Source organism: Theobroma cacao, chromosome 2 (genome assembly GCF_000208745.1).
Source record: "Theobroma cacao cultivar B97-61/B2 chromosome 2, Criollo_cocoa_genome_V2, whole genome shotgun sequence".
Taxonomy (NCBI): domain Eukaryota; kingdom Viridiplantae; phylum Streptophyta; class Magnoliopsida; order Malvales; family Malvaceae; genus Theobroma; species Theobroma cacao.
Window position 1 is genome coordinate 8,878,992 of NC_030851.1, and position 25,797 is coordinate 8,904,788.

Consider the following 25,797-nt stretch of genomic DNA (forward strand, 5'->3'; position numbering starts at 1 on the left):
TATTATTAATATTTTAAATAAATAATCAATTATTAATTTTTAAAAATAAAATAAAATAAAATAATTGATCACAATAATATTTAAATTAAATTAAATATTAATATTTTAAAATATAAATAATTAAATTATAAATAAAATAATAATATTTAAAATATCAATTATTAACATTTTAAATAAATTATCAATTATTAATATTTTAAAAAATAAGATAAATATTAATCATAATAATATTTAAATTAAATAAAATATTAATATTTAAATTATTAATTATTAATATTTTAATTAAATTCTAGATTATAAATATTTAAAAAATCTAATAAAAATAAATAGTTATATAAATAATAAATGGTGTTTTTGTCTTTTTATTTTTTATTTTTAAATTATTATTACCAACCAAACACTACAATAAATCATAATAATTATTCTTATTTTATTTCTTTTATTGTACCAAGCTAAATAATAATTATTTTATTTTATTTTTGCATAATAACTATTATATTTTATTTTTATTTATTCCGCCAACTAAACGTATCCTCAAGATTTAAAACAAAGCTGCGATTTTACCTTTTCTCTTGGTGCATGTCAATGTTCAAACAAAATAATTTCGTGGAGAATAAAATATAATTTTCCTGGAGAAGAATTTGGCCAATGATAACTAATGTCAAAACGAGGCAATCAGCCATTAAAACCACGAAACTAGAATCTGCTACTCATTAGCTTCTTGCCCAATACGTCCAGCAAAACCTGACGCCTATATATATATATCATACATGCAAAACCGAAACATGACAAGTCACCACGAAATTGAACTTCGTCAGCTATGGAAGACGTAACAGTCCTGTACTCAGCTCTGTCAGCCATTCTATTACTCGTTTCTTTCAACTTTTTGTTCAAGTCAAAAGCAGGCAACAAAAACCTCCCCCTACCCCCAACTTCTATTCCTATTCTTGGCCACCTCCATCTCATAAAACTGCCTGTTCATCTCGCGTTCCTCGACCTTTCTAAAAAACACGGTCCAATAATGTCCCTCAAGTTGGATCTCGCCTAGTGGTCATTTTTTCATCGCCATCAGCTGTTGAAGAATTCTTCACCAAGAATGACATTGTTCTGGCTAACCGTCTACAGTTACTGATGGGCAAGCACTTGGGCTACAACCACACAAACATTGTGGCCTCACCCTACGATGACCATTGGCGCATCCTTCGTTGCATCAGCGCCATTGAAATCTTCTCGTTAACCCGCCTTAATATGTTCACCAATGTTAGAAAAGATGAAATCAGGCAGTTGTTGGAAAAACTATCTCGCAATTCGCTTCAAGACTTTGCCAAAGTAGAGCTTAAGTCAGCACTTTGAGATTTGACGTTTAACAATATCATAAGAATGGTAGCAGGGAAGCGGTATTATGGGGAGGATGTGGCTGATGAGGAAGAGGCAAGGCAAGTTATGGAGCTTATAGCAGAGGTTTTTGAGTATAGTGGAGCAACCAATGCAGGGGATTTTGTGCCCATATTCAATTGGATTAATGGGAATTACGAAAAGAAAGTGAAAGGGCTTGCTAAGACGATGGATGGGCTTTTGCAAAGAGTGATTGATGATAGTCGAAGCAAGCAAGAAGGAAACACTATGATTGATCATCTACTTCCTTTGCAAAAATCACAACCTCAATACTACACTGATCAGATAATCAAAGGGCTTATACTGGTTAGATCAATTCATTCGTCTTTGGCTATCTTTATTTATTACTAATTATATCCTCTTTTCTCTTTCGATATAAACGTGCGCATGTCCCCATCATATTACTTGTGAAAAAGAAGTACAAGTACTCCCGATTAATAATCATGAGGTCAAACTTGAAATAGACGTAAAACAAACGAAAAAAATAACTCTACTTCGAAGAAAAGCAAGCATATATATATATATATATATGTATAGTTAAATCAAGGTAGGCTTGAAAATGGACAGAGTCAGCAATTTTATACAGTGATTATCAACCTAAAACCAATATCTAAATATTGTAACCCAGAAAAATATGTACATTTCATTAATTGATGAATATATTTGCACTAGATCATTGAAAAACGTATATATAAATTAATTATTTAACAGAGATTAAAGCTTAATAGGAATATAAGACAGAGAAAAAGATAGGAATGCTTTATTTCTTCTTTTGAAAGGAAAAAGTTGGTTTAGTCTAAGTTTATTTCTTTCTTTATTTCCATTATGCATTTAATTTAATAATGTTTTTTAGTTTTCAGTTTTTCGAAATAAAAGTCTATAGTTACTATATATAACTTTTTTATTTTGGCTCCAGCGATTCACCAAAAGAAAGGGGGCAATCGAATATTCTTTTTCATTGCATTTAATATGTTGCAAATTTAAAATAAAAAAATCATAATGTCAAATGAATTAATGAACATAAAATTTTTCGGAGTCATAAGATCCTGTCCATATCCCCTTGAACCCCACACCATTGCAAATTATTACTACATTAATTGATATAAGTTGCCTTCACGTATCCATATTGCTTATATTTCTAGTGTATATGAATTTGGCCATGGTGCAGGTTTTAGTGCGTGCAGGAACTGACACAACTGCAGCACATTAGAATGAGCATTGTCTGCTTTGCTTAATCACCCTGGTGTGTTAAAGAAGGCTAGAGATGAATTGGATGCTAAAGTTGGTGAAGAAATCTTGATTGATGAACAACACATCTCTAACTTACCTTACCTTCAAAATATCATATCCGAGACTTCCCGATTATATCCAGCTGCTCCACTGTTAGTTCTGCACATGGCATCTCATGACTGAACCATTGCTGAATACGATGTGCCCCGTAATACAATTGTATTAATAAATGCATGGGCCATAGGGATCCAAACTCGTGGGATGAGCTACTCATTTTTAAACCTGAAAGGTTTGAGAATGGGGAAACAAAGAGCCACAAGTTCATGCCGTTTGGGTTGGGAAGGAGGGGTGTCCAGGGGCAAGTCATGCCCAGTGTGTGCTGGGCTTGGCCTTGGGTTCTTTGATTCAGTGCTTTGACTGGAAGAGAGTCGGTAATGAAGAAATTGACATGACTGAAGGACATGAGTTGACAACGCCCAAAGCTCAACCATTAGTGGCCATGTGCAGAGCTCACCCAATCATGAACAAGGTTCTAGCTGATGCTATTTAAAATGTTTTCTTGTACAAATGTCTTCTTCTTGATTTATTTTAGTGACATTTTGTGTCAATACTTCAAAATTTAGGTATATATTGTGTTCAATAGATTATCATTTTATAATCATAATTTTAATAAAGTTTAGTTACTTCTTTTGGGCAAGATTCGACTGTAGGAATAAATAATCTCACTGAGCCTACTTTAGGCCTGATTTTACAATTGTTACACTGAATTTTTTTATTTAAAAATAGGATTCAAAACATTCAAAATTTTTATCAACACAGATGTATGTATATTATTTTTTTAATTTAAAAACTAAATTCAAATCTTCGCTTTTCTCTAATTTTTTTTTAAATTATTGCATTAAATTTAGCATTAATATCTCTTCAGGCACATGATAAAGGAAATACACTAGAATATGTTGTTATACGAAAAACCCTACCTCCATCCCTCCATGAAGGCTGATTTGGCAGGCGATTCTCCTTCGCTAGCCAGTATTCATGACTCCTTATCAAATGAGAAAGCAAGATTTAAACGAGTACGATTGAGCATGGGAGAAACCTCTGAACAATCTGGCCAAAATGCAGAGGCTGGGCAAAATCCACATATTGAATTAGAAGAAAACGTGAAACCTTCATATCGTAATATGCTTGTTAGTGGAGGTCATGTCCTTGGCATGGAGAACAATTATGTTGAGGAGGCTGAAGAGTTTATTTGTGAATTTGATTCTGATGATGAAGCTATGGATCTGGCATCAAAGGGATGCTTTATTTACTTGACCAATGAGGAAAAGAAACGTATCTGATAGCCCTGGAATCATACATTGATTATGAAGCTGCTAGGTCATGATATTAGTTATACCTATCTGTGTAACAGAGTCAGGCAATTATGGTAATTGCAGGGAGAGTTTCCAGCAGTAGACTTGGACAAGGGCTATTACTACTTCCGGTTCAGCAATAAGTCTAATTATTTTCATGTTTTAACTGATGGGCCATGGATCATTGTAGGGCATTACCTCACCATTAAACTGTGGTCTCCAAGATTTAGGTTAAAAGAAGGAACAGTATACTTAGTTGCGGCTTGGATCCGTTTGCTAGGAATGCCATTGGAGTTTTACGATCGCGTTGTACTAGCAAGGATCAGAAATGCTGTAGGCCGAACATTGAAGATAGATCGCACAACATCTGAACCTTCCAGAGGTAAGTTTGCATGGTTATGTTTAAAGGTGGACCTTAGAAAACCATTGGTACCAAAAGTGTTTATAGGTGGACGTTGGCAGAGACTTGAGTATGAAGGTCTTCGGATTGTGTGTTTTCAATGTGGGTGATTAAGTCACAATACCAAAGTCTACCCTGCTAAGAGAATGGATAAGGAAAATGAGAGTGAAGATAAAGAATTAAACATGGTGGAGCAAAACAAAACTTGGGAGGAGTATGAAAACTTGAAATTTGGGCCGTGGATGATTGCCAGAAAGAATTATCGAAAGGCAACTAGTTCAAGAGTTATAATAGTGGATCAGGAAGAGACTCTAAAAAAGGTGCATAATTCTAGTTCATGATTTACAATCCTTGAAGAAAATACCTTTAATGCAGACAATGAAGAAGTGGTACCTGAAACACTAGAGCATATATCAACTGAAAATAATATGACAAAAACATGGCAGAAGGTAGTGAGGGGTAAGAATAAATAAGCTTTGAAAAAGAGTTTACAGAGTGCGGTGTAGGTGTCGAATAGAAATATAGCTTCATCTAGTGCTAAGAGCAAAGGAAAGGTGTTAGGTGCAGTTCATGAAGTTTATTCGGAGCCTTTAATTAGACAAAAGGATGGAGCAGTCACAGGTAAAACTATAAAGAAAACGAATTTGGCAATGGAGATTCACAATGTGGGGTCAGATGATCGAAATGTTAGGATCCACCAACCATTCCAACAAGATGATTTGGTTAACAGCACTGTAATAAACAATCAAGATTGGCAAATGGATCAAATGGGAGTAGGTGTAAATGGGGTGGCATGAGAGAAAGGCACAACTAGTATGAAAGAAGATTTTTCTTTTGGAATGGACACTGTTCATGTCAATGATGACAGAGAGCAGGAAGTTGAAGTGACAAAAATTGTGCAGATGTAACTCTGCGAGTATTGATATTCATATCCAGACTATCAATTTAATAATTATGCTGAAAATATTAAGTTGGAATGTGAGAAGAGCTTCCTTTCGTAAATGTGTCAGGAATGTTAAAAGCTTAATCCGATTCCATATATTGAACATTGTAATCATTTTGGAACCTAGAATTGTAGGGGAAAAGGCAGATTTAACTTGCAAACGTATTAGGTTACCAAAGTTCTTTCGACTGGAGGCGGAGGTTTTTCAGGAGGTATATGGGTATTATGGGATTCGGCAGCTGTGGAGATAAACATTTTGGCATATTCATCTCAGCTAGCATATGACAGTTAAGTAAGATAATGATGAATGGTTATTAATAGCAATTTATGGCAGTCCGAAGGTAGAAGAACATAAATGGTGGTGGCATTCATTAAAACTAGCTAGTGAGCTGCATGATCTAGCATGGATGGTTGTGGGTGACTTTAACCAAGTACTTTCACCAGATGAGAAGACTGGCAAGAACACTTTCTTCCCTCGCTTTCTCTCTCAGGTAGTTCCTTTCCTTTCTCTCTACTCCTCTTTCTTTTCTTTTTTTTCTCTTTCTCTCCTTTGGTCAGTGTCTCTTCTCTCTCTCTTTCTTTCCGCACTGGCGTCGTTCTTCTTCTTCTTTTCTCCCTCTCTTTTTCTTTTCCTTCCTTCTCTCTCTTCCCCCACCGGCGCCGCACCTTTCTTCTCTTGTTCTTTTTCCTTTCTTCTCCCTCTTCCTTGCCAGCACTGACTTTCCTTCCTCTCTTCTCCCTCTCTCTCACCTCCAGCCACCGATCCACGCCCCCTCTCTCTCTCTCTCAAACTCCCAAAAGCGTGACCTCCAACTCTCCTTCCCTACCACTAACTCCTATGACAAAATTTCCACTAACTCCTATGACAAAATTTCGATCTGGCTCTTCCATTTTTTTAGTTTTTTTTGTTGTAATTTTTTATTTTGTTTTATTTTGGCTAAGGTAATCTGCTGGTAGAAAATTAGGATATTTTGGTTTTTTGATTTTTTTGGTTTTGAAAGATCTGATTTTTTTTATTTTGTTTGAATTTGGTTTTTTTGATTCCTGACAGGTCAGTTTTTTGAAATGTTTTTTTTTTATTTTTTCTCTTTTTGTTAATTTTATTAAATTATTTTATTTATTTATTTAAATTAATTTTTATTATATATATTTTTATTTGGGGAATAGGTGCCTACAAGGGCCACTTTGGTGTTGTGCTATGTTTAGCTGTTGGAGATACAAAGTTATATTATGGTTATGTGGATCACACTATAAGAGTGAGCTGATTTGCTAAAACTTGGTGCTTTTTAATAGCAAACAAATTATCATCCTTTTGGAACTAAATGACTCATTGCCCAGCTCCATGGGCTATGCAATTCGAACAATTTATAAATAATTTTGCTTTTTCTGTTTTATTATATGCTATTCTTTATTCTCTTGATTAGGTTTGGGATACAGACACATTACAGTGCATTAAGAGTTTGAATGGACATGAGGATGCTGTGATGTCTCTTCTTCACTATAATAGGTGTTTGTTTTCATGCTCACTGGACTGCAATATAAAAGTTTGGTTTGCTACAGAAGGAGAAAATTGGGAAGTGATCTATTCTCATAAGGAAGAAAATGTATGCTCTTTTGTCACACTTCCTTCTTGTATTTGGATGTGTAATCTAATTGTGTTTAATACTTGGACTTTTATTTGTGTATTTATAATCATTGTCAATGTGTTTATTACTTGAGTTTGATACCTGTACTTATAATCATGGTTAGTAATGGATGAAGAGCGTAAGTTATGTCCACTGATTTGTAGAAAATTGGAGAAGAAGATTCCTCTTTTAATGAAGCTTTCTGATCTCTAGATGCCATCTTTACGATTAATTTTCTCTCATTTCCTAAATAATTTCGTTAGAAATTTTCAATGAAATTCTTTCTGCAGTGTTTTTCAACGGAAAGTATTATTGACGAGGCTTTTACCGACGGAGTTTTCAACGGATTTTTCGTTGAAAATTCATCAGAAATAGACATTTTCAACGGAAATCAGCCTATTTCTAATAGAAAATTCCATTGGAAATAGGCAATTTTTTTGTAGTGAACTGAAACTTTTAATCCTACGAGAGGAATAAGACAAGGAGATCATCTATCACTTTATCTTTTCATCTTGTGCTTGGAAAAACTTTGACAATTGATCAATGAAGAAGTAAGACTTGAAAGTTGAAAGCAATTAGCAATGACAACCCATGGTCTTCACTTTTCGCACGTTTGTTTTGTGGATGGTTTAATGCTATTTGGGGTAGCTTCGATGAAGCAAGTTCAAGTTATAAGGAGAGTCCTTGATAAGTTTAACTTAGCTTTAGGTCAAAAAGTCAATTTAGAAAAATCTAGAATGCAGGTGTCTTCGAATGTTACCTTGTTAAAAGCAAGCGTTTTGAGCAGCAATGTGAAAATTTCATTGACTAAGGATTTTGGAAAATACCTTGGATCCCCAATTTTTCACGATAGAGTATCAAGGAACACTTATGCTGAAATTATCACTAAAGTAAAGGCTAAACTTGAACATTGGAGTAATAAAGAGCTATCAATGGCAGGTCGAGTGGTGTTAGTACAGTTTGTAACAAGTTCAGTGGTTGCATATTTGATCCAAACCTTGTTTTTACCAAAAGACATGACACAATAGATTGAAAGGATGACTAAAAATTTTGTATGGGGACATTTTGGTGGTAACAAAAAGAGCCATGGTGTAAGTTAGGAAAAACTTTGTTCATTTAAAGAGGAAAAAGGATTATAACTTAGAAACTTAAGATTCTTTAACTTAACATTACTGGTGAAACTTGGGTGGAGGCTGTTAATGGACAAAGATCATCTTTGGGTGGACATCTTAAAGAAGAAATACCTAAGAGATGATAACTTCATGACAGTGTGTGCTAAATTGTCGAATTTTTATGCAAGGAGAAGTATGTTGAAAGGGAGAATTATCTTAGGTAAAGGCTTGGGAAACATTATCAATAATGGTTTACAATGAGATTCTGGGTTGATTCTTGGCTTGATTTTGGACCTTTGATTAATCATGCTAGTAGGGACATATCAAATATGGAAGCTGGCCTACCAGTTGTAAGCTTTTGTGATGAAAGTGAACAATGGGATCTAGAGTACCTTAACCAACTTTTGCCCATCCACATTGTCCTTAGCATTGCAGTAGTGCTCATCGACCCCAATAGTGCCAAGGATGATGCTACTATATGGACACTCACAAGCAATAGGGTTTTCATAGTCAACTCAGCTTATAAATGCCAACAAGCATTGGTATTAATTTTTATTTTTGGAAAAATGTTTGGAAATTGCCTTGTACTAGGAAAGCACGTCTATTCATATGGAAGGTCTTGCATAATTCTTTGCCAACTGGGTCTTGGCTTTCAAGAAGAAATATGAGTTCTACAAGTATGTGTCCGAGATGTGATCTCCATGAGGAAACTATTTTACATGCGGTTAGAGACTGCAGATGTGTAAAGAGCTTGTGGAATCGCACAAAGCCTTTATCCATTCGATCGGATTTTTCCAAATGGAGTTGAAACAGAGGGTGATGTCTAATGCATTGAATACTGTAGAGGTTGAAGGTATACCATGGAACATCATTTTCATATATGGAGTATGGCTTTTATGGTACTAGCGAAATTTGCATTTGTTCAATAAATCTTTTGTTTGGCCAAATGATGATTGGTAACAAATTTGGACAAAAGCAAAAAAAGCATGGGACATCTTGGGGAAACAAGGAGACCAAATCAGGCATGAAGTGTTGTTAAATTGGGCAAAGGCAAATCCATCTTTTGTTAAACTCAATGTGGACGGTAGTGCTCGAGGATAACCATGTTTAACGGCTACAGGTGGTATTGTTAAAGATGAAAATGGCTTGCTAGGTTTACATATAAAATAGGGATCTTTTTTTCACTAATAGCAAAATTATGGGCTTTCTACCAAGGATTAGAATTATGTTGGAACAGAGGTTATAGAAAGGTTTTAGTAGAAACTGATTCTCTACAGGTGATTTAGAAAATTTCAAAAGAGATCTCAAATTTGGATCCCTATGCTAATATACTGAGAAGGATCAAAGACATGCTACAGAGAAGCTAGGATTGTTTTGTGACTTACGTACATTGTGAAGGTAATCAGTGTGTAGATTGGATGGCAACGCATCATGATAATCTATCATTGGGCTTACATGAATTTGGTAGCCCCCCACCTAGCATTTCTACTCTTTTATTTAGAGATATGTTTGGTATTATTTGACCAAGGATGATGTAATTATTTTAAGTTAATCTACTTCCCTCTTATGAAAAAACGTTCTTTGCTTTTCTTTAAAAAAAATCAATTAACTTGATTGATTTAAATATCTCTAATAATTTATCACATTAATAATTTTATTATTATTAAAATATTTATTTTTTATTAATTATATATTCTTTAAGAGTTGCAAGATCTTATTGAAATAACAATTACTATCATCCGTATCCCAAAAAGAAATAATTACTTACGCTACGAAAAGAAATTGATTTTTGTTTTTTTACCAAATTCATTTCGTTGGAGATGATAACCCTTTATCGACAGATTTTCGATTCCAACCAAATCAATTATTATTTTTCTCACCCAATTAGTGATGGATTTTCAACGAAACATTTCAACAAATTAATTTCTTTTTGTTGGATTTACGTTTGCTATCAAATGAAATAAAATTGCATCAAAGTTTTTGATGAATTTTTCATCGAAAAAGACGTTTACCAATCAAATGTCAGAATTTTGTAGGAAAAAATATAATATTTTCTATTTTTTATTCAATTAATCATTTTCCGTTGGAATTTCTGTTTTGTTTAAACATAAAAAAATCATGTTTTCGGGATTTAGGCAGTCCATTTTGAAAAATCCCTAACCTCTGCCGCTCTCCTCCATCTTCCATCAATTTCCATCAGACAACAACCTTCCTCCCAGTCCACCTAGCCTTGTCGACGCCGACGACTCCACCAAACCCTCTTGCTGTCGTCACTCCCCTCCCTCGCTTTCCTCTTTTTCTTTCCTTTTTCTATGCATGTGTTTGGTCCACCCTTTGCCATTTATTTTACCTAACTTGTTTAGATTCTGTCTAGGAAGTACTGAATATAACTTTGTTGCTTCTCTGATCTAGGAAAAGCAAAATAGATATAAAATTCACAGCACTTCATTAAGTTAATAGAAACTGAAATGGTGGAGTAAGGGTAGAACTTATATTCTTTGAGATAGAATGCGTATTTTAAATACTATAGATGGTTGATCTTGATTATTCCTTATTCTTTCTTTAGAGTTGTATTAAGCGTAATGTTGTTCATAAATCAATATAGTGCGTGGCAATTTTGCTTGGATTCAGTTGTTCATTGGTTAGGAGAGATTCCTTATCCTTTTCTTGTATTTGGGCTTCAATTGATGATATTCTCTTCATAAGCTCTGCATTTTTTTCTCTCCCTCTTTGCAACTCAGCTGCAATCTTAGCAATGACATTTAATACTCTCTCCCTTCACCTCTTGCTCTATTGTACACAGTGCAGAAGCACTGACCAAGCTGGCGCTGGATTGAAGTTCCTCCATTGGAACTGAGGAGCTACTCCCAAAATGAATAAAACCAAATATCACAAGAAAAGTAGAAAATATTTTGTTAGTAAACAGTGCAACCAAAGTATGCAACTTGAAGGGAAACTACAAAAGATTAGAAGTAGTCTGAGAATGTGTAAAGCTCCCTACTTTATTAGATTATCATTTGTTTGTTCTATAGTGGTAAGGCTGTGCCCATTTTTAAGCATCCGAGGCAAGGCACTGGTTAAGTGACGTAACTTTGTACAGAACAAACAAAAACAAAGAAATGTAATTATACAGCTAGAATGGATAAATAAGAATTTTACCTACTTCCAAATAGGACACAGATCAAAATGTAGTGGGAGAATGTCAATGGGCAATGGCTACTCTTTTACTTGACCCACTACTCTTGGAAATGATCAGATCTGCAACTTTTGTTCTTGGTTTATGGATATAAAAAATCAAACCATATATCACCTGTCTTCCATTGTGATGACCCAATTTCTATGCCATTAGATCGATAAAAATGTTTTTCATAAAAAAAATCATCTTTCAATCAAAAAAGTTCATCTCATGCATGAAAAGATTTTGATTTCATATTTCAATTAAAAAAACTTTTTCATGTAGGGGGCAACAAGTTGTGCTCTTCGCTGTGCTATTCTTTTTCAAAAAAAAAAAAAACTACATTCTTTTTAAAAGGGAGCAAAAATTGAGAAACAAAAAATAGATGAAATGAAATTTCAAGTAGTAAAATAGTACCACACACAAAATAATAATTAATCTCAACTATTTATAGACACAGAAAATCAAGATTTTTTTTATGAAAAATATTAACTTTCCTTGTACAATTAATTTACTTTTTAAATCTTGAAAATCCTTTTTTTATTTTATGCATAAAAAATATATTATTATGCTACAAATCAATTATTACACAAGACAATAGCATGTCATTGCCTAAGGTTTTACTGTTTAAGGTTTTGTTGTTTAAGGTTTTGTTGTTTAACGCATTATTCTCTAAGGTGTTATTACCTAAGAAGTTACTGTCTAAGACATTATTACCTAAAGCGTTACTGTCTAAGGTGTTATTGCCTAAGGTATTATGGCTTAAGGTGTTACAGTGCAAACTGTTACAAAACAAAGTGTTACAACATAAGATGTTATAGCACAAAATAAAACTTTTCTCTAAATCAATACATAAGAATTATTTTTAAGTATGAATTCTTATGCAAGGCGTAAAATTTAAATAGTTGATTTTGATTACTACTTATTCTTTTTTAGGGTTGTACTAAGCGTAATGTTTTACAGAGAATAATGAAAACAATTAGAACAAGTGAAGAACTACTTCATACCAGAACAACTAGAGCAAGTGAAGCATTACTTCATGCAGAACAACTAAGCAAGTGGAGCACCACTTTATGCAAAACAACTAATACTAGTGAACAACTACTTTGCACGGAATAACCACTTCACACGAATAACAGTGAAAACACCTTGGAATAAGTGGTAGGATTCACTAGTTACTTTCATCTTGGAATGTTATGAAAAGTTTGACTTGATGGCTCAAATGTGAAAGTAATTAAAAAGTCTTCTTCTTAACCTTTTCTTGAAGTACAAGTGTTTTTCCTCTTACCTTGTTCTTGTGTACTGGTTCACATACACCTTCTCTAACACTTATTCACGTACAGCTTCTTCTCTTGTACCTATTCACGTACAGCTTTTTCTTTTGTGCCTTTTTACATATACCTCTTATTTGTTACCTTCTACTCGAAACAAGTCTTATTACACTTAATTACTTCAATACTCACATAATAGATTTGTAACCATTACTCGACATTAACTCCCATTAACAATTACCTAATATTAAAACTGTTCTTAATAATGTCATTCATTACATGCATTAAAGCCTTTTCTTGTAACTACAATTTTTGACAGTATATATAAAGTCTTTACAATTCATTCATGATCTTCTCTTCCTCCTACAGCTTCTCTCTCTAATTCTTTTCTTATTATCTTTACCTACCATAACACTTAGTACTTCAAAAACTGTTCTGATCTTCCTCTCCACTACCTTTAGTGCATCCTTTTACTTACTTGCAATGCTTCCTTTTCCTATCACAAGAAATCCCTTTACAAATACAGATACACTTGAGATGAATTAGGGTGACGTCCCTAAAAATGTAGGATAATTTATCCTGAAAGACTCCAAGCTGATAAGGACAAGCAAAGATGAATTTCTTTACTTAGTTAATTACTACCGTGCTTTGTGTTCTTCTAGGTCTTAGTTCGAGTCTTCCATTCATGCACCAGGTTCAGCCACAATTCCAATGTTCGGGAAACTCTTTTAGCTTGATGACCAACCTCACAAGAACTTTGCCAAGCTTGCCAAATGCCAAGATTCATAGCCCCATAATCACTTTGAAACTCCGCCACACAACTATTATAGTTTTTCCCTCAGCAACCATGCCCAAAGAAGTCTTCCACGAGCAAACTGATGCCATTCGAGCCATTTAACACCACGAAGCTGGAATGCCTTGGATGCCCGTTTCAACGTCATGGAGAAATTAGGAAATATCTGCTAGTTTGCACAATTTGCCTAGTTGGTCTAAATGGCCGACATAGCATAATCATGCTGACTTATGGCAACTGCACCATGACAATTCTCAACCGGCAGGCCCCTCATCACGTTGCTATTTCAGAACTAAAAATAATCTCATCTGCTCTCTAAAAACAATAAAAAATAAATAAAATTTTAAATTATCTCATTTTTGTCAACCAATAAGCCAAACCAAGAGATCAAAAGTGCATTTCGCACTCAGAATAATAAAACCAAAACACTTACAACATAAGATGATATAGTAATTAAAAATTGACAGTGTATACTTTTCTTTTTGACGAATTTGTGTACGAATGGAAATCGTGTTTGCTCTAAAATGCTTCTAAATAAGCCAAATCAACGCATCAATGAAACAACTGCTAGTTACTTCTCCCTCCACTCTTCCTTGTTCTGCTGTAATTGACTGCCCCAGAAACTTGTTTTCACCATGGATTACAACAGGGAGAAAGCTAGGCCGATCAAGATTACTTCACTCTTTCACAATCAATTCAAAGCCCTTTTGCATAGAAGCCAAGCAACGGCAATCAGCTACTTTTGTTTGAACTTTAAACCAACTTCAATAATTTTTTTTTTAGTCAAGCTATTCCCAAAACCAAATCAAATAGGTATCAACTCTTCGTCTCCCAATAAATCATTATTCATCATTTCATCGAATGATATTTTAAAAAAAGTTTTTAATATTTTTTGTAAAGTGAAAATATATAAACAATGACATAAACAATAAAATAGCCCCTGTATTATGGCTACCAATGAATAATATTGTAAAATAAGCAAAAGACAGTCCACATTTATTATTCGTTTTCCTTCATCATTTAACCATAGAAGCGGCTGAGTCAAAAATGAAAGTCGGGAGGAGGCTTCAAGAATAAAGATTCTCTACCTTGGATTCTTGGGTGTAGGTGTCACTAACTAATACTAGTACCAAGCCATGTCTTAGCTTTGCAGATAAAAAACGGGAAGAAAGTAACTTATGATAAGAAATAGATATATCTTGTTAATGTTTAATTATACTAAAATTATCAAAAAAAAGACTACGACTATAGATAAAAGATAAAACAGTTAAATTATATAAATAATTTTTATATTTTATAAAAAAATATAAATTTAATCTATATACAATAACTTGTGTAAATTAAATCCTTATACTTTTGTTAATTTCAATCCCTAACTCTAACGCCATTAAATATTACCATTAAATATATTGATATGATATTTTGATCAAATTGACGTTGCATTGACTATGTGCTGACGTGATATAATGTTGGCTTAACAATTGCTAATGTGGCAAACTTTTTTAACCCAAAAAGGAAAATCGAGAGCAACCTTAAAAGTTACAACCACTATTTTACATTGAAACATCGTTTTTTTTTCCTTTTAAACTTGACATGGTAAAATAAGCCTATAAAAATATTGACATGCAGGAATCAAGGTGATGATAATTAGCCTAAGGACCAAACTTAGTAAATTAAATAATGACTATATATATATATATATATATATTTGGTCAGTAAACAATGACTATATTTGTACTTATTGCTCTTTGTATTCGAGATGTTCAAACTTCTTACATGATACCAAGTAGTTTTACCCGTCAATAACAAAATCAAAGACAGTGCACAAGAGCATAATTAAATTTAAGAAACAAGAGGACCACAATGCATTTTAGAGGCCATTAAAACAAAACTAAGGAAATCGCCATTAGCTACATCTATGTACTACCAAAAAATCAAATATCTATAATTTTCAATTTTGAATTGTTGAAAATTAAAAAACGCAACAGTATTAATGTACTTGGTAATAACATTCTCACAGTCAAAATTTTTCTTTCCCTTTTTGGGTTCTAGTTGCAACACTTTCTTATTTTGAGATTTGTGCAGATATCACATTTGCTTCCTTATGATTTCTATCAATGTTTTTCTTTCTTTGTGCCTGAGAACAAAAATGGTCATGCTATGTGAGATTCAAAATTGTAATTAAGATATAATAGAAGTAAGCAAAAACAATCCTAATTACCAGCAATCATATAGTAACGTTCGAGTGTTCTAACAAAAAGGTTTAATGTTGGTGTGATTCATGGTCCTTCCTCATTAAAGAATTAAAAAAAAAACCAAAAGACTTTAATATTCATTCCTATACACACAACAAAATATAAATACTATCCTCTTATTTTGACACAGCGAGTTAGTGTGGAAATAAAGGCTAGCACCTGACTATGCCTTTAAGGTTAATAACCAAGTTTTAAATATTGAAACTTTAAACTCAAGTTTTGAGAAGAGAACTTAGAATATTATTCGATGATTCAAAAACTAAGCCTAAGGGTCTTATTTATAGTATTGTAGGCCCAAGTCCTAACAAAATTCTACCTCTAGCTGTCTAGTACAACTAGAATAATTAACAAGAGATTTAAATAAAATAAATATTTTATTTCTAATTAGAACATGACTATCCTAAAGTCCTAATACAAGTAAATTAAATAAAAAAGAAATTCTATTATACCTATAATTCCTATGTAAGACTCCTAATTAAATAAAGAAAATATTAAAATTATAAATATGCCCATTTATGACTTTTAGGTTTTTCATTTTGGCTTTTGACGTTTAGCCTGCTCCAAGAAAGTATCTGCTAGATGTTCTACGTCAGTCCCCTCCTTTTGAGAAAAACTCGACCTCGAGTTAACTTTTATATCTGGATACAAGGGTTCATCTGATGAATGAAATGGGTAAATATTCGCCACGTTGAATGTTTTGGAAATTCCCATTATGTCTAGTAGATCCACAACATAAGCATTATCATTGATCTTCTTCAAAATTTGGTATGGTCCGTACTTCTTAGGCTATAACTTACTATAAGTCCTTACTGGAAACCTTTCTTTTCGCAGAAACACCATAACTTGATCTCCCATTTCAAAAATCTGTTTCCTACGGTGTAAATCTGTGACTTTTTTGTACTTGGTATTAGCTTGTTCTAATTTCTGTTTCACCTCTGCGTGAACATCTTGCAACTGATTAGCCATATTTTCCGTAGCTACATTAAATCCAAAAACTTTAGGCAACTTAACCAAGTCAAGAGCATGCCATGGTGACTTTGTGTACACAATAGAAAATGGAGATTTTCCTGTGGCACTATGAACAACATTATTATAAGCAAACTCTACTTGTGCCAATGCGAAGTACCATTGCTTCGGTCTATCACCACAAATATTGCAAATTAGATTACTAAGGGTTTTGTTCACCAATTTAGTTTAGCCATTGGTTTGTGGATGAGCTATGCTACTGTAATTCAAGGATGAATCAAACATCTTCCACAAAGTCCTCCAAAAATGACCAAGAAACTTACTGTCTCGATCTGAAGTGATGGTTTTAGGCACACCATGTAAACGAACAACCTCCTTGAAAAACAATTTGGCTATTCCATTTGCATCTAAAGTCTTCTTGCAAGGGATAAAGTGGGCCATTTTAGAAAATTTATCCACAATAACAAAAACAAAATCCATACCCCTTTGTGTTCGAGGTAATCCAAGCACAAAATCCATAAATAAATCCTCCCAAATATTTTCTAGAACAAGTTAAGGCATATACAAACCAGTATTTTGGGACTGCCCTTTTGCAGTTTGGCATATGTAACATCGCTGTACAAATCTTGTTACATCCCTTTTTAGATGTGGCCAATAATATCTCTCTTAAACAGTAACAATCGTTTTATCATGGTCTAAATGACTAGTAAGACCTCCACTATGCAAGTCTCTAATCAACTTTTCTCTCAGTGAAGATCTAGGAATGAAAAGTTGGTTGCCTCTCATTAAAAAACTATCATGAACGTAAAAATCCCCAACAGGTTGCTTTGTGATACATTTTTCCCATGTATCATGAAAATCCTCATCTACATGATATAATTCCTTAACTTTATCAAAACCCATAACTTTTTGTCTCATTGTCACCAACAGATCTGCACGTCTACTCAATGCATCTGCTACTTTATTCTGTACTCTAGCCTTGTGCTTTAGCTTGAAAGGAAACTTCTGCAAAAACTGAAACCACCTGGCATGTATGTCTTCACTGATCCGTTTCTGACTATTCAAGTACTTTAATGCCTCATGATCTATATACAAAACAAATTCTTGCCCAACCAAGTAATGCTTCCAATTCTTCAAAGCATACACAATAGAATATAATTCTTTGTCATACGTGGTCCACTTGCGCCTTGCATCACTGAGCTTTTCACTGAAATAAGCTACTGGTTTCTTCTTTTGTGAAAGGACAACTCCTATTCCCACACCACTAGCATCACATTCAACTTCAAATAATGTATCAAAATCTGGTAATGCTAAAACAAGAGCGATACATAGCTTTTTCTTTAGCACAGCAAAACTAGTTGGAGCTTCTTCTCTCTACTAAAACTTCCCTTTCTTCAGGCATTTTGTAATAGGTGCTGCAATACTACTAAAATTTTTGATAAAACACCTATAGAATATTGCTAACCCATGAAAACTTCTAACTTCTCTTATTGTCTTTGGGGTAGGCCATTCTTTAATAGCTTGAATCTTCTCTTTTTCCACTTGAATTCCATCTACACTAATTACATAGCCCGGGAATAATAACTTATTTGTGATTAAGTTGCACTTTTTCAAGTTCACATACAACTTATTTTTTTGTAAGACCATTAATACTTCGTGTAAGTGCAAAAGGTGCTCCTCTTCTGATCCACTATAAATCAGGATATCATCAAAATAAACCACCACGAATTTTCCAATAAACCACCATGAATTTTCCAATAAAAGGTTTCAGTACTTGATTCATCAATCGCAAAAGGGTACTAGGTGCATTGGTCAACCCGAACGGCATCACGAGCCACTCATACAACCCCATCTTTGTTTTAAAAGCTGTTTTCCACTCATCCCCAGGTCTAATTCAAATATAGTGATATGTATAACGAAGATCAATTTTTGTGAACACTTTAGCCCCATGTAACCTATCAAGTATGTCATCTAGCCTAAGAATTGGGAACTTGTATCCAATAGTAATTCTGTTGATGGCTTGGCTATCCACACACATCCTCCAACTCTCATCTTTTTTTTTTTAGGTTAATAAGGCGGGAACTGCACATGGACTCATACTTTCTTAGATATATCCTTTACGCAATAATTCCTCAACTTTTTCTTTGAGAATCTCACTCTCCTTTGGGCTCATCCTATAATGAGGCAAGTTTGGCAAATTAGCACCAGGAATCAAGTCAATATGGTGCTGAATATCTCTTATGGGTGGTAAAGCATCCGGTAAATCTTTTGGCATCACCTCACTGAATTCTGCTAATAATGGTTTGACTACTTTTGGATGCTCTACTATTTTATGATCCTCTTCAATTGACAATACACATTTCACAATGAGAGCGTGAACATCTTTTGACTCCTTCAAAGTAGTTTTATCTCATTCTTTAAATAAGCAAGGGTAAAGAAAGTACGCCCTTCCACTTTAGAAACTTTGGTTTTGGCACTTCCTTTCATTGGTAATAAAGTAAACTTTATGCCATCTTTTTTCAATTTATAGGTGTTTTCCCTTCCATCATGCTACGCTGCAACATCAAATTGCCAAGGTCTACCAAGTAATAAGTGACAAGCATCCATATCTACAATATCAAAATATACCTCGTCCCTGTATTTACCAATGGAAAAAGGCACCTTACACCGTTTTGTTACATAAATCTTTTCTGCTATCTTAATCCAGCCAATAGTGCATGGATTAAGGTGTTTCTTTGCATTAAATCCCAAACTTTCCACAGCATCTTTACCAATAATATTTTCGCAACTACCACTATCAATGATCACGTCAAATAAATGATTGGTGATGGTGCACCTGGTTCGAAATAATTAATGTCGATGAGTATTATCCTTTTGTTTTGGAGACAGCATCATTTTTCTCACCACATAGTTTTGGCCATCTTCATCATCCTCATACTCGTCATTATCCCCATTTGGACCACAACAAATCTCATCATCTTTTTTTTCTCGTTCCACCATATGGACTGCTTTCTTGAGAGGAAAGTCACTAGATCTATGACCAGGTTGATTGCATTTGAAACACTTCCTTGCATTTGGTTTAGCATAGAGATTTGTAGGTTTGTGCCCTTCTTTCGCATCTGTCACTTTCTGCTTTCCAACTGTCTTCTCTTCCTTGTACCAATCATTGCGCGCAGGACTATCATGAACTGATTTATTTTTGTCTTTGGATACTCTATAATTATCCCTGCTGTAACTTTTGCGAGAATAATCAAGTCTGTTCTTTTCCTGTAACTTCAATTCAACCTTTAAGGCAATGTTTCATGCTTCAAATAAATTTCGTAATACCTACACCCTTATCTTGTATTTGATAACTGGCTTTAACCCTTCTAGATACTTGGCAACCTATTGTTTTTCAGTCTCTCTCAGATCATTCTGCTCTGCTAATCTCATAAATTCTGCAGTATATTCATGTACAGTTTTTTGACCTTGATGGCACCTTTGGTATTGCTGGACTAAAATCTGCTCATAATCAGGAGGAAGAAAATCTTTCTGTAACAATTACTTCATCCTATACCAAGTTCTAACTAGTGCTTTCCCTTCACAATTCCTTTTAGATTGCAACCTTTCTCACCATGCAGAAGCCCCACATTTCAATCTACAAGCAACAAGTTTTACCCTTTTTCTTTCTGAAATTTCCATATATTCAAAAAATCTTTCTATTTTCGTAATCCAATCTAAAAAATCTTCAATATTCAGACTCCCATTAAAGTAAGAAATATCTACCTTTAATCTGACATCGCGAGCATCTCTGTCACCATAATCATTCCTTCCATATCTAGCATATCTTTCTGCAACATAATCATCTTCCTCTTCTGAATCTTCCATGTAGACTTGTTGTTTACGTATGTTTACAGGAACAGGTCTGCCGACAGGTTGTCCGAGAGCTACATCATTTTTGGTATATGGCCTCTCATCATTCCAATTTTTGTTGGCATCTATGCCCAAAGCATCAAGTCGATCTATAATTTCTTCAAAGCGTCGTTCTAAATGCTAGAATCTGAAATCCATTCATTGCTTCAAAGCCCTCAACGCCACCCCTTAATCTTGCATTGTAGATCGTAGGGTCTCAGCTCCTTGATTTTCGCCATGAGAACCGCCGCTTGCCATAACTGGTCACTTGCCATTAGATTGGATGAGTTTTTCCTGTTCTAATACCAACTGACATAGCAAGTTAGCATGGAAATAAAGGCTAGCACTTGATTATGCCTTTAAGGTTAATAACCAAGTTTTAAATATTGAAACTTTAAACTTAAGTTTTGATAAGAGAACTCAGAATATTATTCGATGATTCAAAAAATAAGTCTAAGGGTCCTATTTATAGTATTATAGGCCCAAGTCCCAAGTCCTAACAAAATTCTACCTCTAGTTATCTAGTACAACTAGAATAATTAACAAGAGATTTAAATAAAATAAATGCTTTATTCCTAATTAGAACATGACTATCCTCAAGTCCTAATACAAGTAAATTAAATAAAAAAAAATTCTACCTATAATTCCTATGTAAGATTCTAATTAAATAAGGAAAGTATTAAAATCATAAATATGCCCATTTATGACTTTTAAGCTTTTCGTTTTGGCTTTTGACGTTCAGCTTGCTCCAAGAAAGTATCTACTGGACATTCTACGTCATATTTCTTCATCTCAAATACTTAACTTACTTTTCTAACCTTAACACAAAGGTCAAAACCTAATGTAGAAGCTTCCAATAAGGTAGGAATTAGGATGGTGTTTGCAAAAAGAGAGCACAAAATCTTCAAAACCATTCTACCCTTCAAAAATAAAGCAAAAAATCTTTTTACTTTTCAATTGAATTTTCATAGGACAAATGTTACTTTAAAACCAAACTTAATTCATTGAAAACAAATTGAATATTCAAAAAGAGAGCGAGTTAACTCTTCAAAGTATTCTTTCACTCTTAACTTTTTTGTTCGTATGTGTTAAATGTATTCTTTTTGTCTTAAGATTAGGGTGTTTTAGGGATTAAAATTCAGGGTTTGTCCATCAACAATGCTATATTAGCATTTTGCCATGCCAGCAAGAAATACCACGTCAACTTAATCAAAATGTCACATCAGCATAATTAATCGTGAAATTTAACGATATTAAAGTTAGGGACTAAAATTAACAAATTGACAAAGTATAAAAACCCAATTTACACAAATTATTATACAGAAACTAAATTCATATCTTTTATAAGGTATAAAGACTAATTGTATAATTTAACCAGAAAAACCAACATGCAACCTACAATTATCATGTATAAACATGTATAATACAATTATCAATTATATTACATGAGCCTACTAGTCACATTATAATTAATCTTTCCACCAGCCACCAGTCACCAATCAATTTAATTGATCTTGACTAATAATGAAATTAAGATTAATATTTGATGCACTAACAATGAATAGATTCTATACATTGTTAGTTTACCACATGCTAACATCTCATTAATTAAATAAACCTAAAAATCTTAAGGACTTAAATTTAAATAGTAAAAAGTTTTTAATAAGTAGTTAAATTAAAAACAAAAAAAAATTCTTTTTTTCTCTCTTTATCTGCCTCACAACGTTTTTTGATTATTCTCTTTTTTTTTTATCTTTCTCTAACTCCTTTATATTCTTCTCCCTTTCTTCTTCTTCATTAAAATTAAGTTTGATAAAATTGGCAAACTTGTTCAACTTCAAGAGATTGTTAGGACAATGGTCACATTTTCAATCTCTTAACCCATGTCAGTCAAACTTTACAAAAGATAAAAGGGGAAATTTTTTTTTAGACCTTAAAAATAACGTGTTTTTGTAAATAAGCCTTCAGATAATTTTAATTGTTTTTAGCCAAAAGAATAGATTTTTCGACAAAAATGCCCTTAATGAGCCATTTTCTTTGAGCCATCTTCTGAATTATCGTTCAACTGTAAACACAGATAATTATTTTCTTTAAAAATATCCATTTTTTTTCGCGAAGCTTGTACAAAACAAAATAATGTTGTATGAAATGATTTTTCAGAGATTTTGGACATGACATTCAAATAATAGGAAAAGAATGATATTAAACTGAACGAGGAACCGATCATGATGAATCGAAAGCTTGGAGAATGATGTGAAACCAGAAATTCGTGATACGGTGGTGAATCGAAAGGAGAAAGATGTGAATCCAAGGCACAAAATGGTTATGCTACAGCAGGCCATATGTGAGACGGCTGTGGCAGGGCAAGGTTTAGCGTTTGTGAAACGGCATGTTGAGAATATGACACATAACATGGTGGGAATGTGTGGCAGGGCTGTGACACGGTAGGGTTTAAAATTTGTGACACGACATGGTTGGAATGTGTGACACGGTTGTGACACGGCAGGGTTTAGAGTTTGTGACACGCCATGGTGGGAATGTGTGACACAGTTGTGACACGTCAGCGTTCAAAGTTGGTGACATGCCATGGAGGGAATTTGTGACACGCTAGAGTTTAGAGTTGGTGACACACCATGGAGGGAATCTGTGACCCGTCAACGTTCAAAGTTGGTGACACGCCACGGAGGGAATCTGTGAAATGCCAGCGTTCAGAGTCGTGACACGCCATGGAGGAAATTTGTGACACGTCAGTGTTCAGAGTTTTTCAGACTCCATGGAGATCCATGACATGGCAGGGTTTAGAGTGTGTGACACGTTATATGCATGACGTGTTAACACAGTTTGCGTTATATGTATGGCGTGTTACCACAGTTTACGTTATATGCATGGTGTGTTACCATAGTTTACGTTATATGCATGGCGTGTTACCACATTTTACGTTATATGCATGGCGTGTTACCACATTTTACATTATATGCATGGCGTGTTGCCACATTATGGGTTAACTCACTCGTGCATGTGTGCCATATTTTGTCGATGCAGTCCAGACAGTATGAGGATCTTGACAGTTTGATTATTGTGCTGAGGGAAAAGAGGGCGTTCAATGTCGCTATTAACACCCACTGTAAGTGGTCCCAACTTCATTAAATCAATAAGACCCTACAAGAGAAAGGGGAGTATGATGTAGTGAAGCGTATGTGTTTCGGGTTGCTGCTGAACTTATATTGGCAAGGCTACTTCTCCGCTGGTCTCCTACACAACATCATGATCCGTCGAATCACTGTGACAGATTCAATGGAGCATGAGTTATGATTTGCGATATCAAAGCAGGAGTTCTGCCTTATCACCGGACTAAAGTTTGGTCGAATGCCTGATGTGTTCACACAACCGTAGGAGGTTATTGCAGACGAAATTCATGCTCGATACTAGAATGGGCAATAAAACGTTAAGCTGTAGGCCTTGCTTGATATGTTCCGCGGAGGCAACTTTCAACAATTGGGAGACACGACCAAAATGGCACTCATCTTGATCGCGAATAACATTTTGTTTAGTCAAGACTATCGTAGAAAGGTGATGCCTTGGCTCTTCACGTTGGTGGAGGATATCGACGCTTGGAATGTCTTCCCATGGGGTCATTACATTTGGAGGCTAACTTTGGACTACCTTTTGAAGGGGTTCGAAATGCCTTCCTCGAACGTGCAGAAGGCTCGTTTACAGTACAATATTTATGGATTCGCGTGGGTGATACAGGTATTGCCATGTAACATTTTTTATTTTTCTTTTGACATAATAATTTATGGTTGCAATCGTTTATCATTTACGGTCTGGTAATGGTTACATTTGACTTGAAGTTCTGGGCAATGAAGGTAATTTCGGCCTTACGAAAGATAGTTGCCCCTTCTGTTCCAAAGGATGTCTACCCATGCATGTGCAGATGGCAATGCAACCAGAAGCCAAAAGACTTCTATAAGGCAGTTGAGATGTTGGAGTCATCTCAGCAGGTGAGTGAACAGCTACTAATTTCTGCTATGAATTTGTATAATAATTTTTCCTAAAATTTAATCACAATCCCTATTTTGCAGTTGTGGGCAGTGCAGACCTTGGAGCCCACCTCGGATGAGGCCAATCGGGATTATTTTGTGGACATTGATGTCCCGTTATCTTAGGGCCACCAATACGTGCCAATAGGGCACATGGAGGATCTGGCGAATTAGGGCTTAAGTGCGAGGGAAAATAGGAGAAACTTGAAGCACAAAAGAGCTACTGGTTCCATGAAGTGGAGACGCATCGCCTCTGCTATCGTCGATGAGCTTTCGGTCCCTGAGTTGATGGAGGAAGGTGACGACCATGGAAATGGCAGTGAAGAGCCGATAAGAACGATTTTAAAGGTTTATGTTCAATAATTCCATATGTGATTATCGAATAATATATCTGTGTTTGCAGTTGGACCATGCGACGATAACTCCACAACCACCGATAGATCCTCCTCAAACTCACAGTACTAGTGAGGAACCGGTAAGGATGGTTATAACGGTTTGTGTTAAAAAATTTCATATGTGATTATCCAATAACATATTTGTGTTTGCAATTGGACGATGCGATGATAGCTCCTCGACCACCAATCGGTCCTGCTCAACCGCAAAGTGGTAATGAGCCGCTGGTAAGGATATTAAAGTTCTAACGAGTAATGTTCAACAATTTCATATATAATTATTGAATAACACAGTAATATATGTTATTACAATTGACGTAGTCGACAAGAGTCAATGACGGAGTAGTCACAAAGCGTCAGCTGCGACGGATCATGCACCGATATGAAAAGACATGTCAGAGCTGAAGGCTTCAATTCAGTCGTTGACTCTGGTGATGCAAATGTTTGAGGACCGTGTCGTTGCTCGAATTCTAAACGGCTTCAAATCACAAGTACGTTATTCTATCTTCGCTCATATATTGGTCGTTACGTTTAGTAGGTGTAGTTCTATTTTTTATTCTCGGTTTATGGTTTGTGGTATTATATGAGGTAACGAATTTTTTCATTTGTCTCGTTATGTAGGGCGGTCCTTCATCTGGCGGTGCTGGTGAGGGCCACGATGATGCTGATGATGGGCACGATGATGAACCTGGTGTGCACATTCATGATGACGTTGCTAGTGTTGAGGGAGACTTTGTTCCTGAGGTTGATCCGGTTATCGATGCATATGTAGGAGGGGAGGAGGACTTTCACTCAGTCGTGGCGAAAGAAGAGGATATTCCTCAAGTCGATGCATTAGTGGAGCCAGCAACAAGAGGGGACCATATTCCTTAGAGCACTCTTGAAGCCAGTGGCTCCCGGTTGTCGTCACTAGAGTCATCTGATGTCCATCATCATGCAGTAGAAATTTCAAACCCA

General features: G+C 34.8%; 1 pseudogene; it reads left to right on the forward strand.

The window, feature by feature from the left end:
- LOC108660631 lies at positions 743-3,175 on the forward strand (annotated as a pseudogene).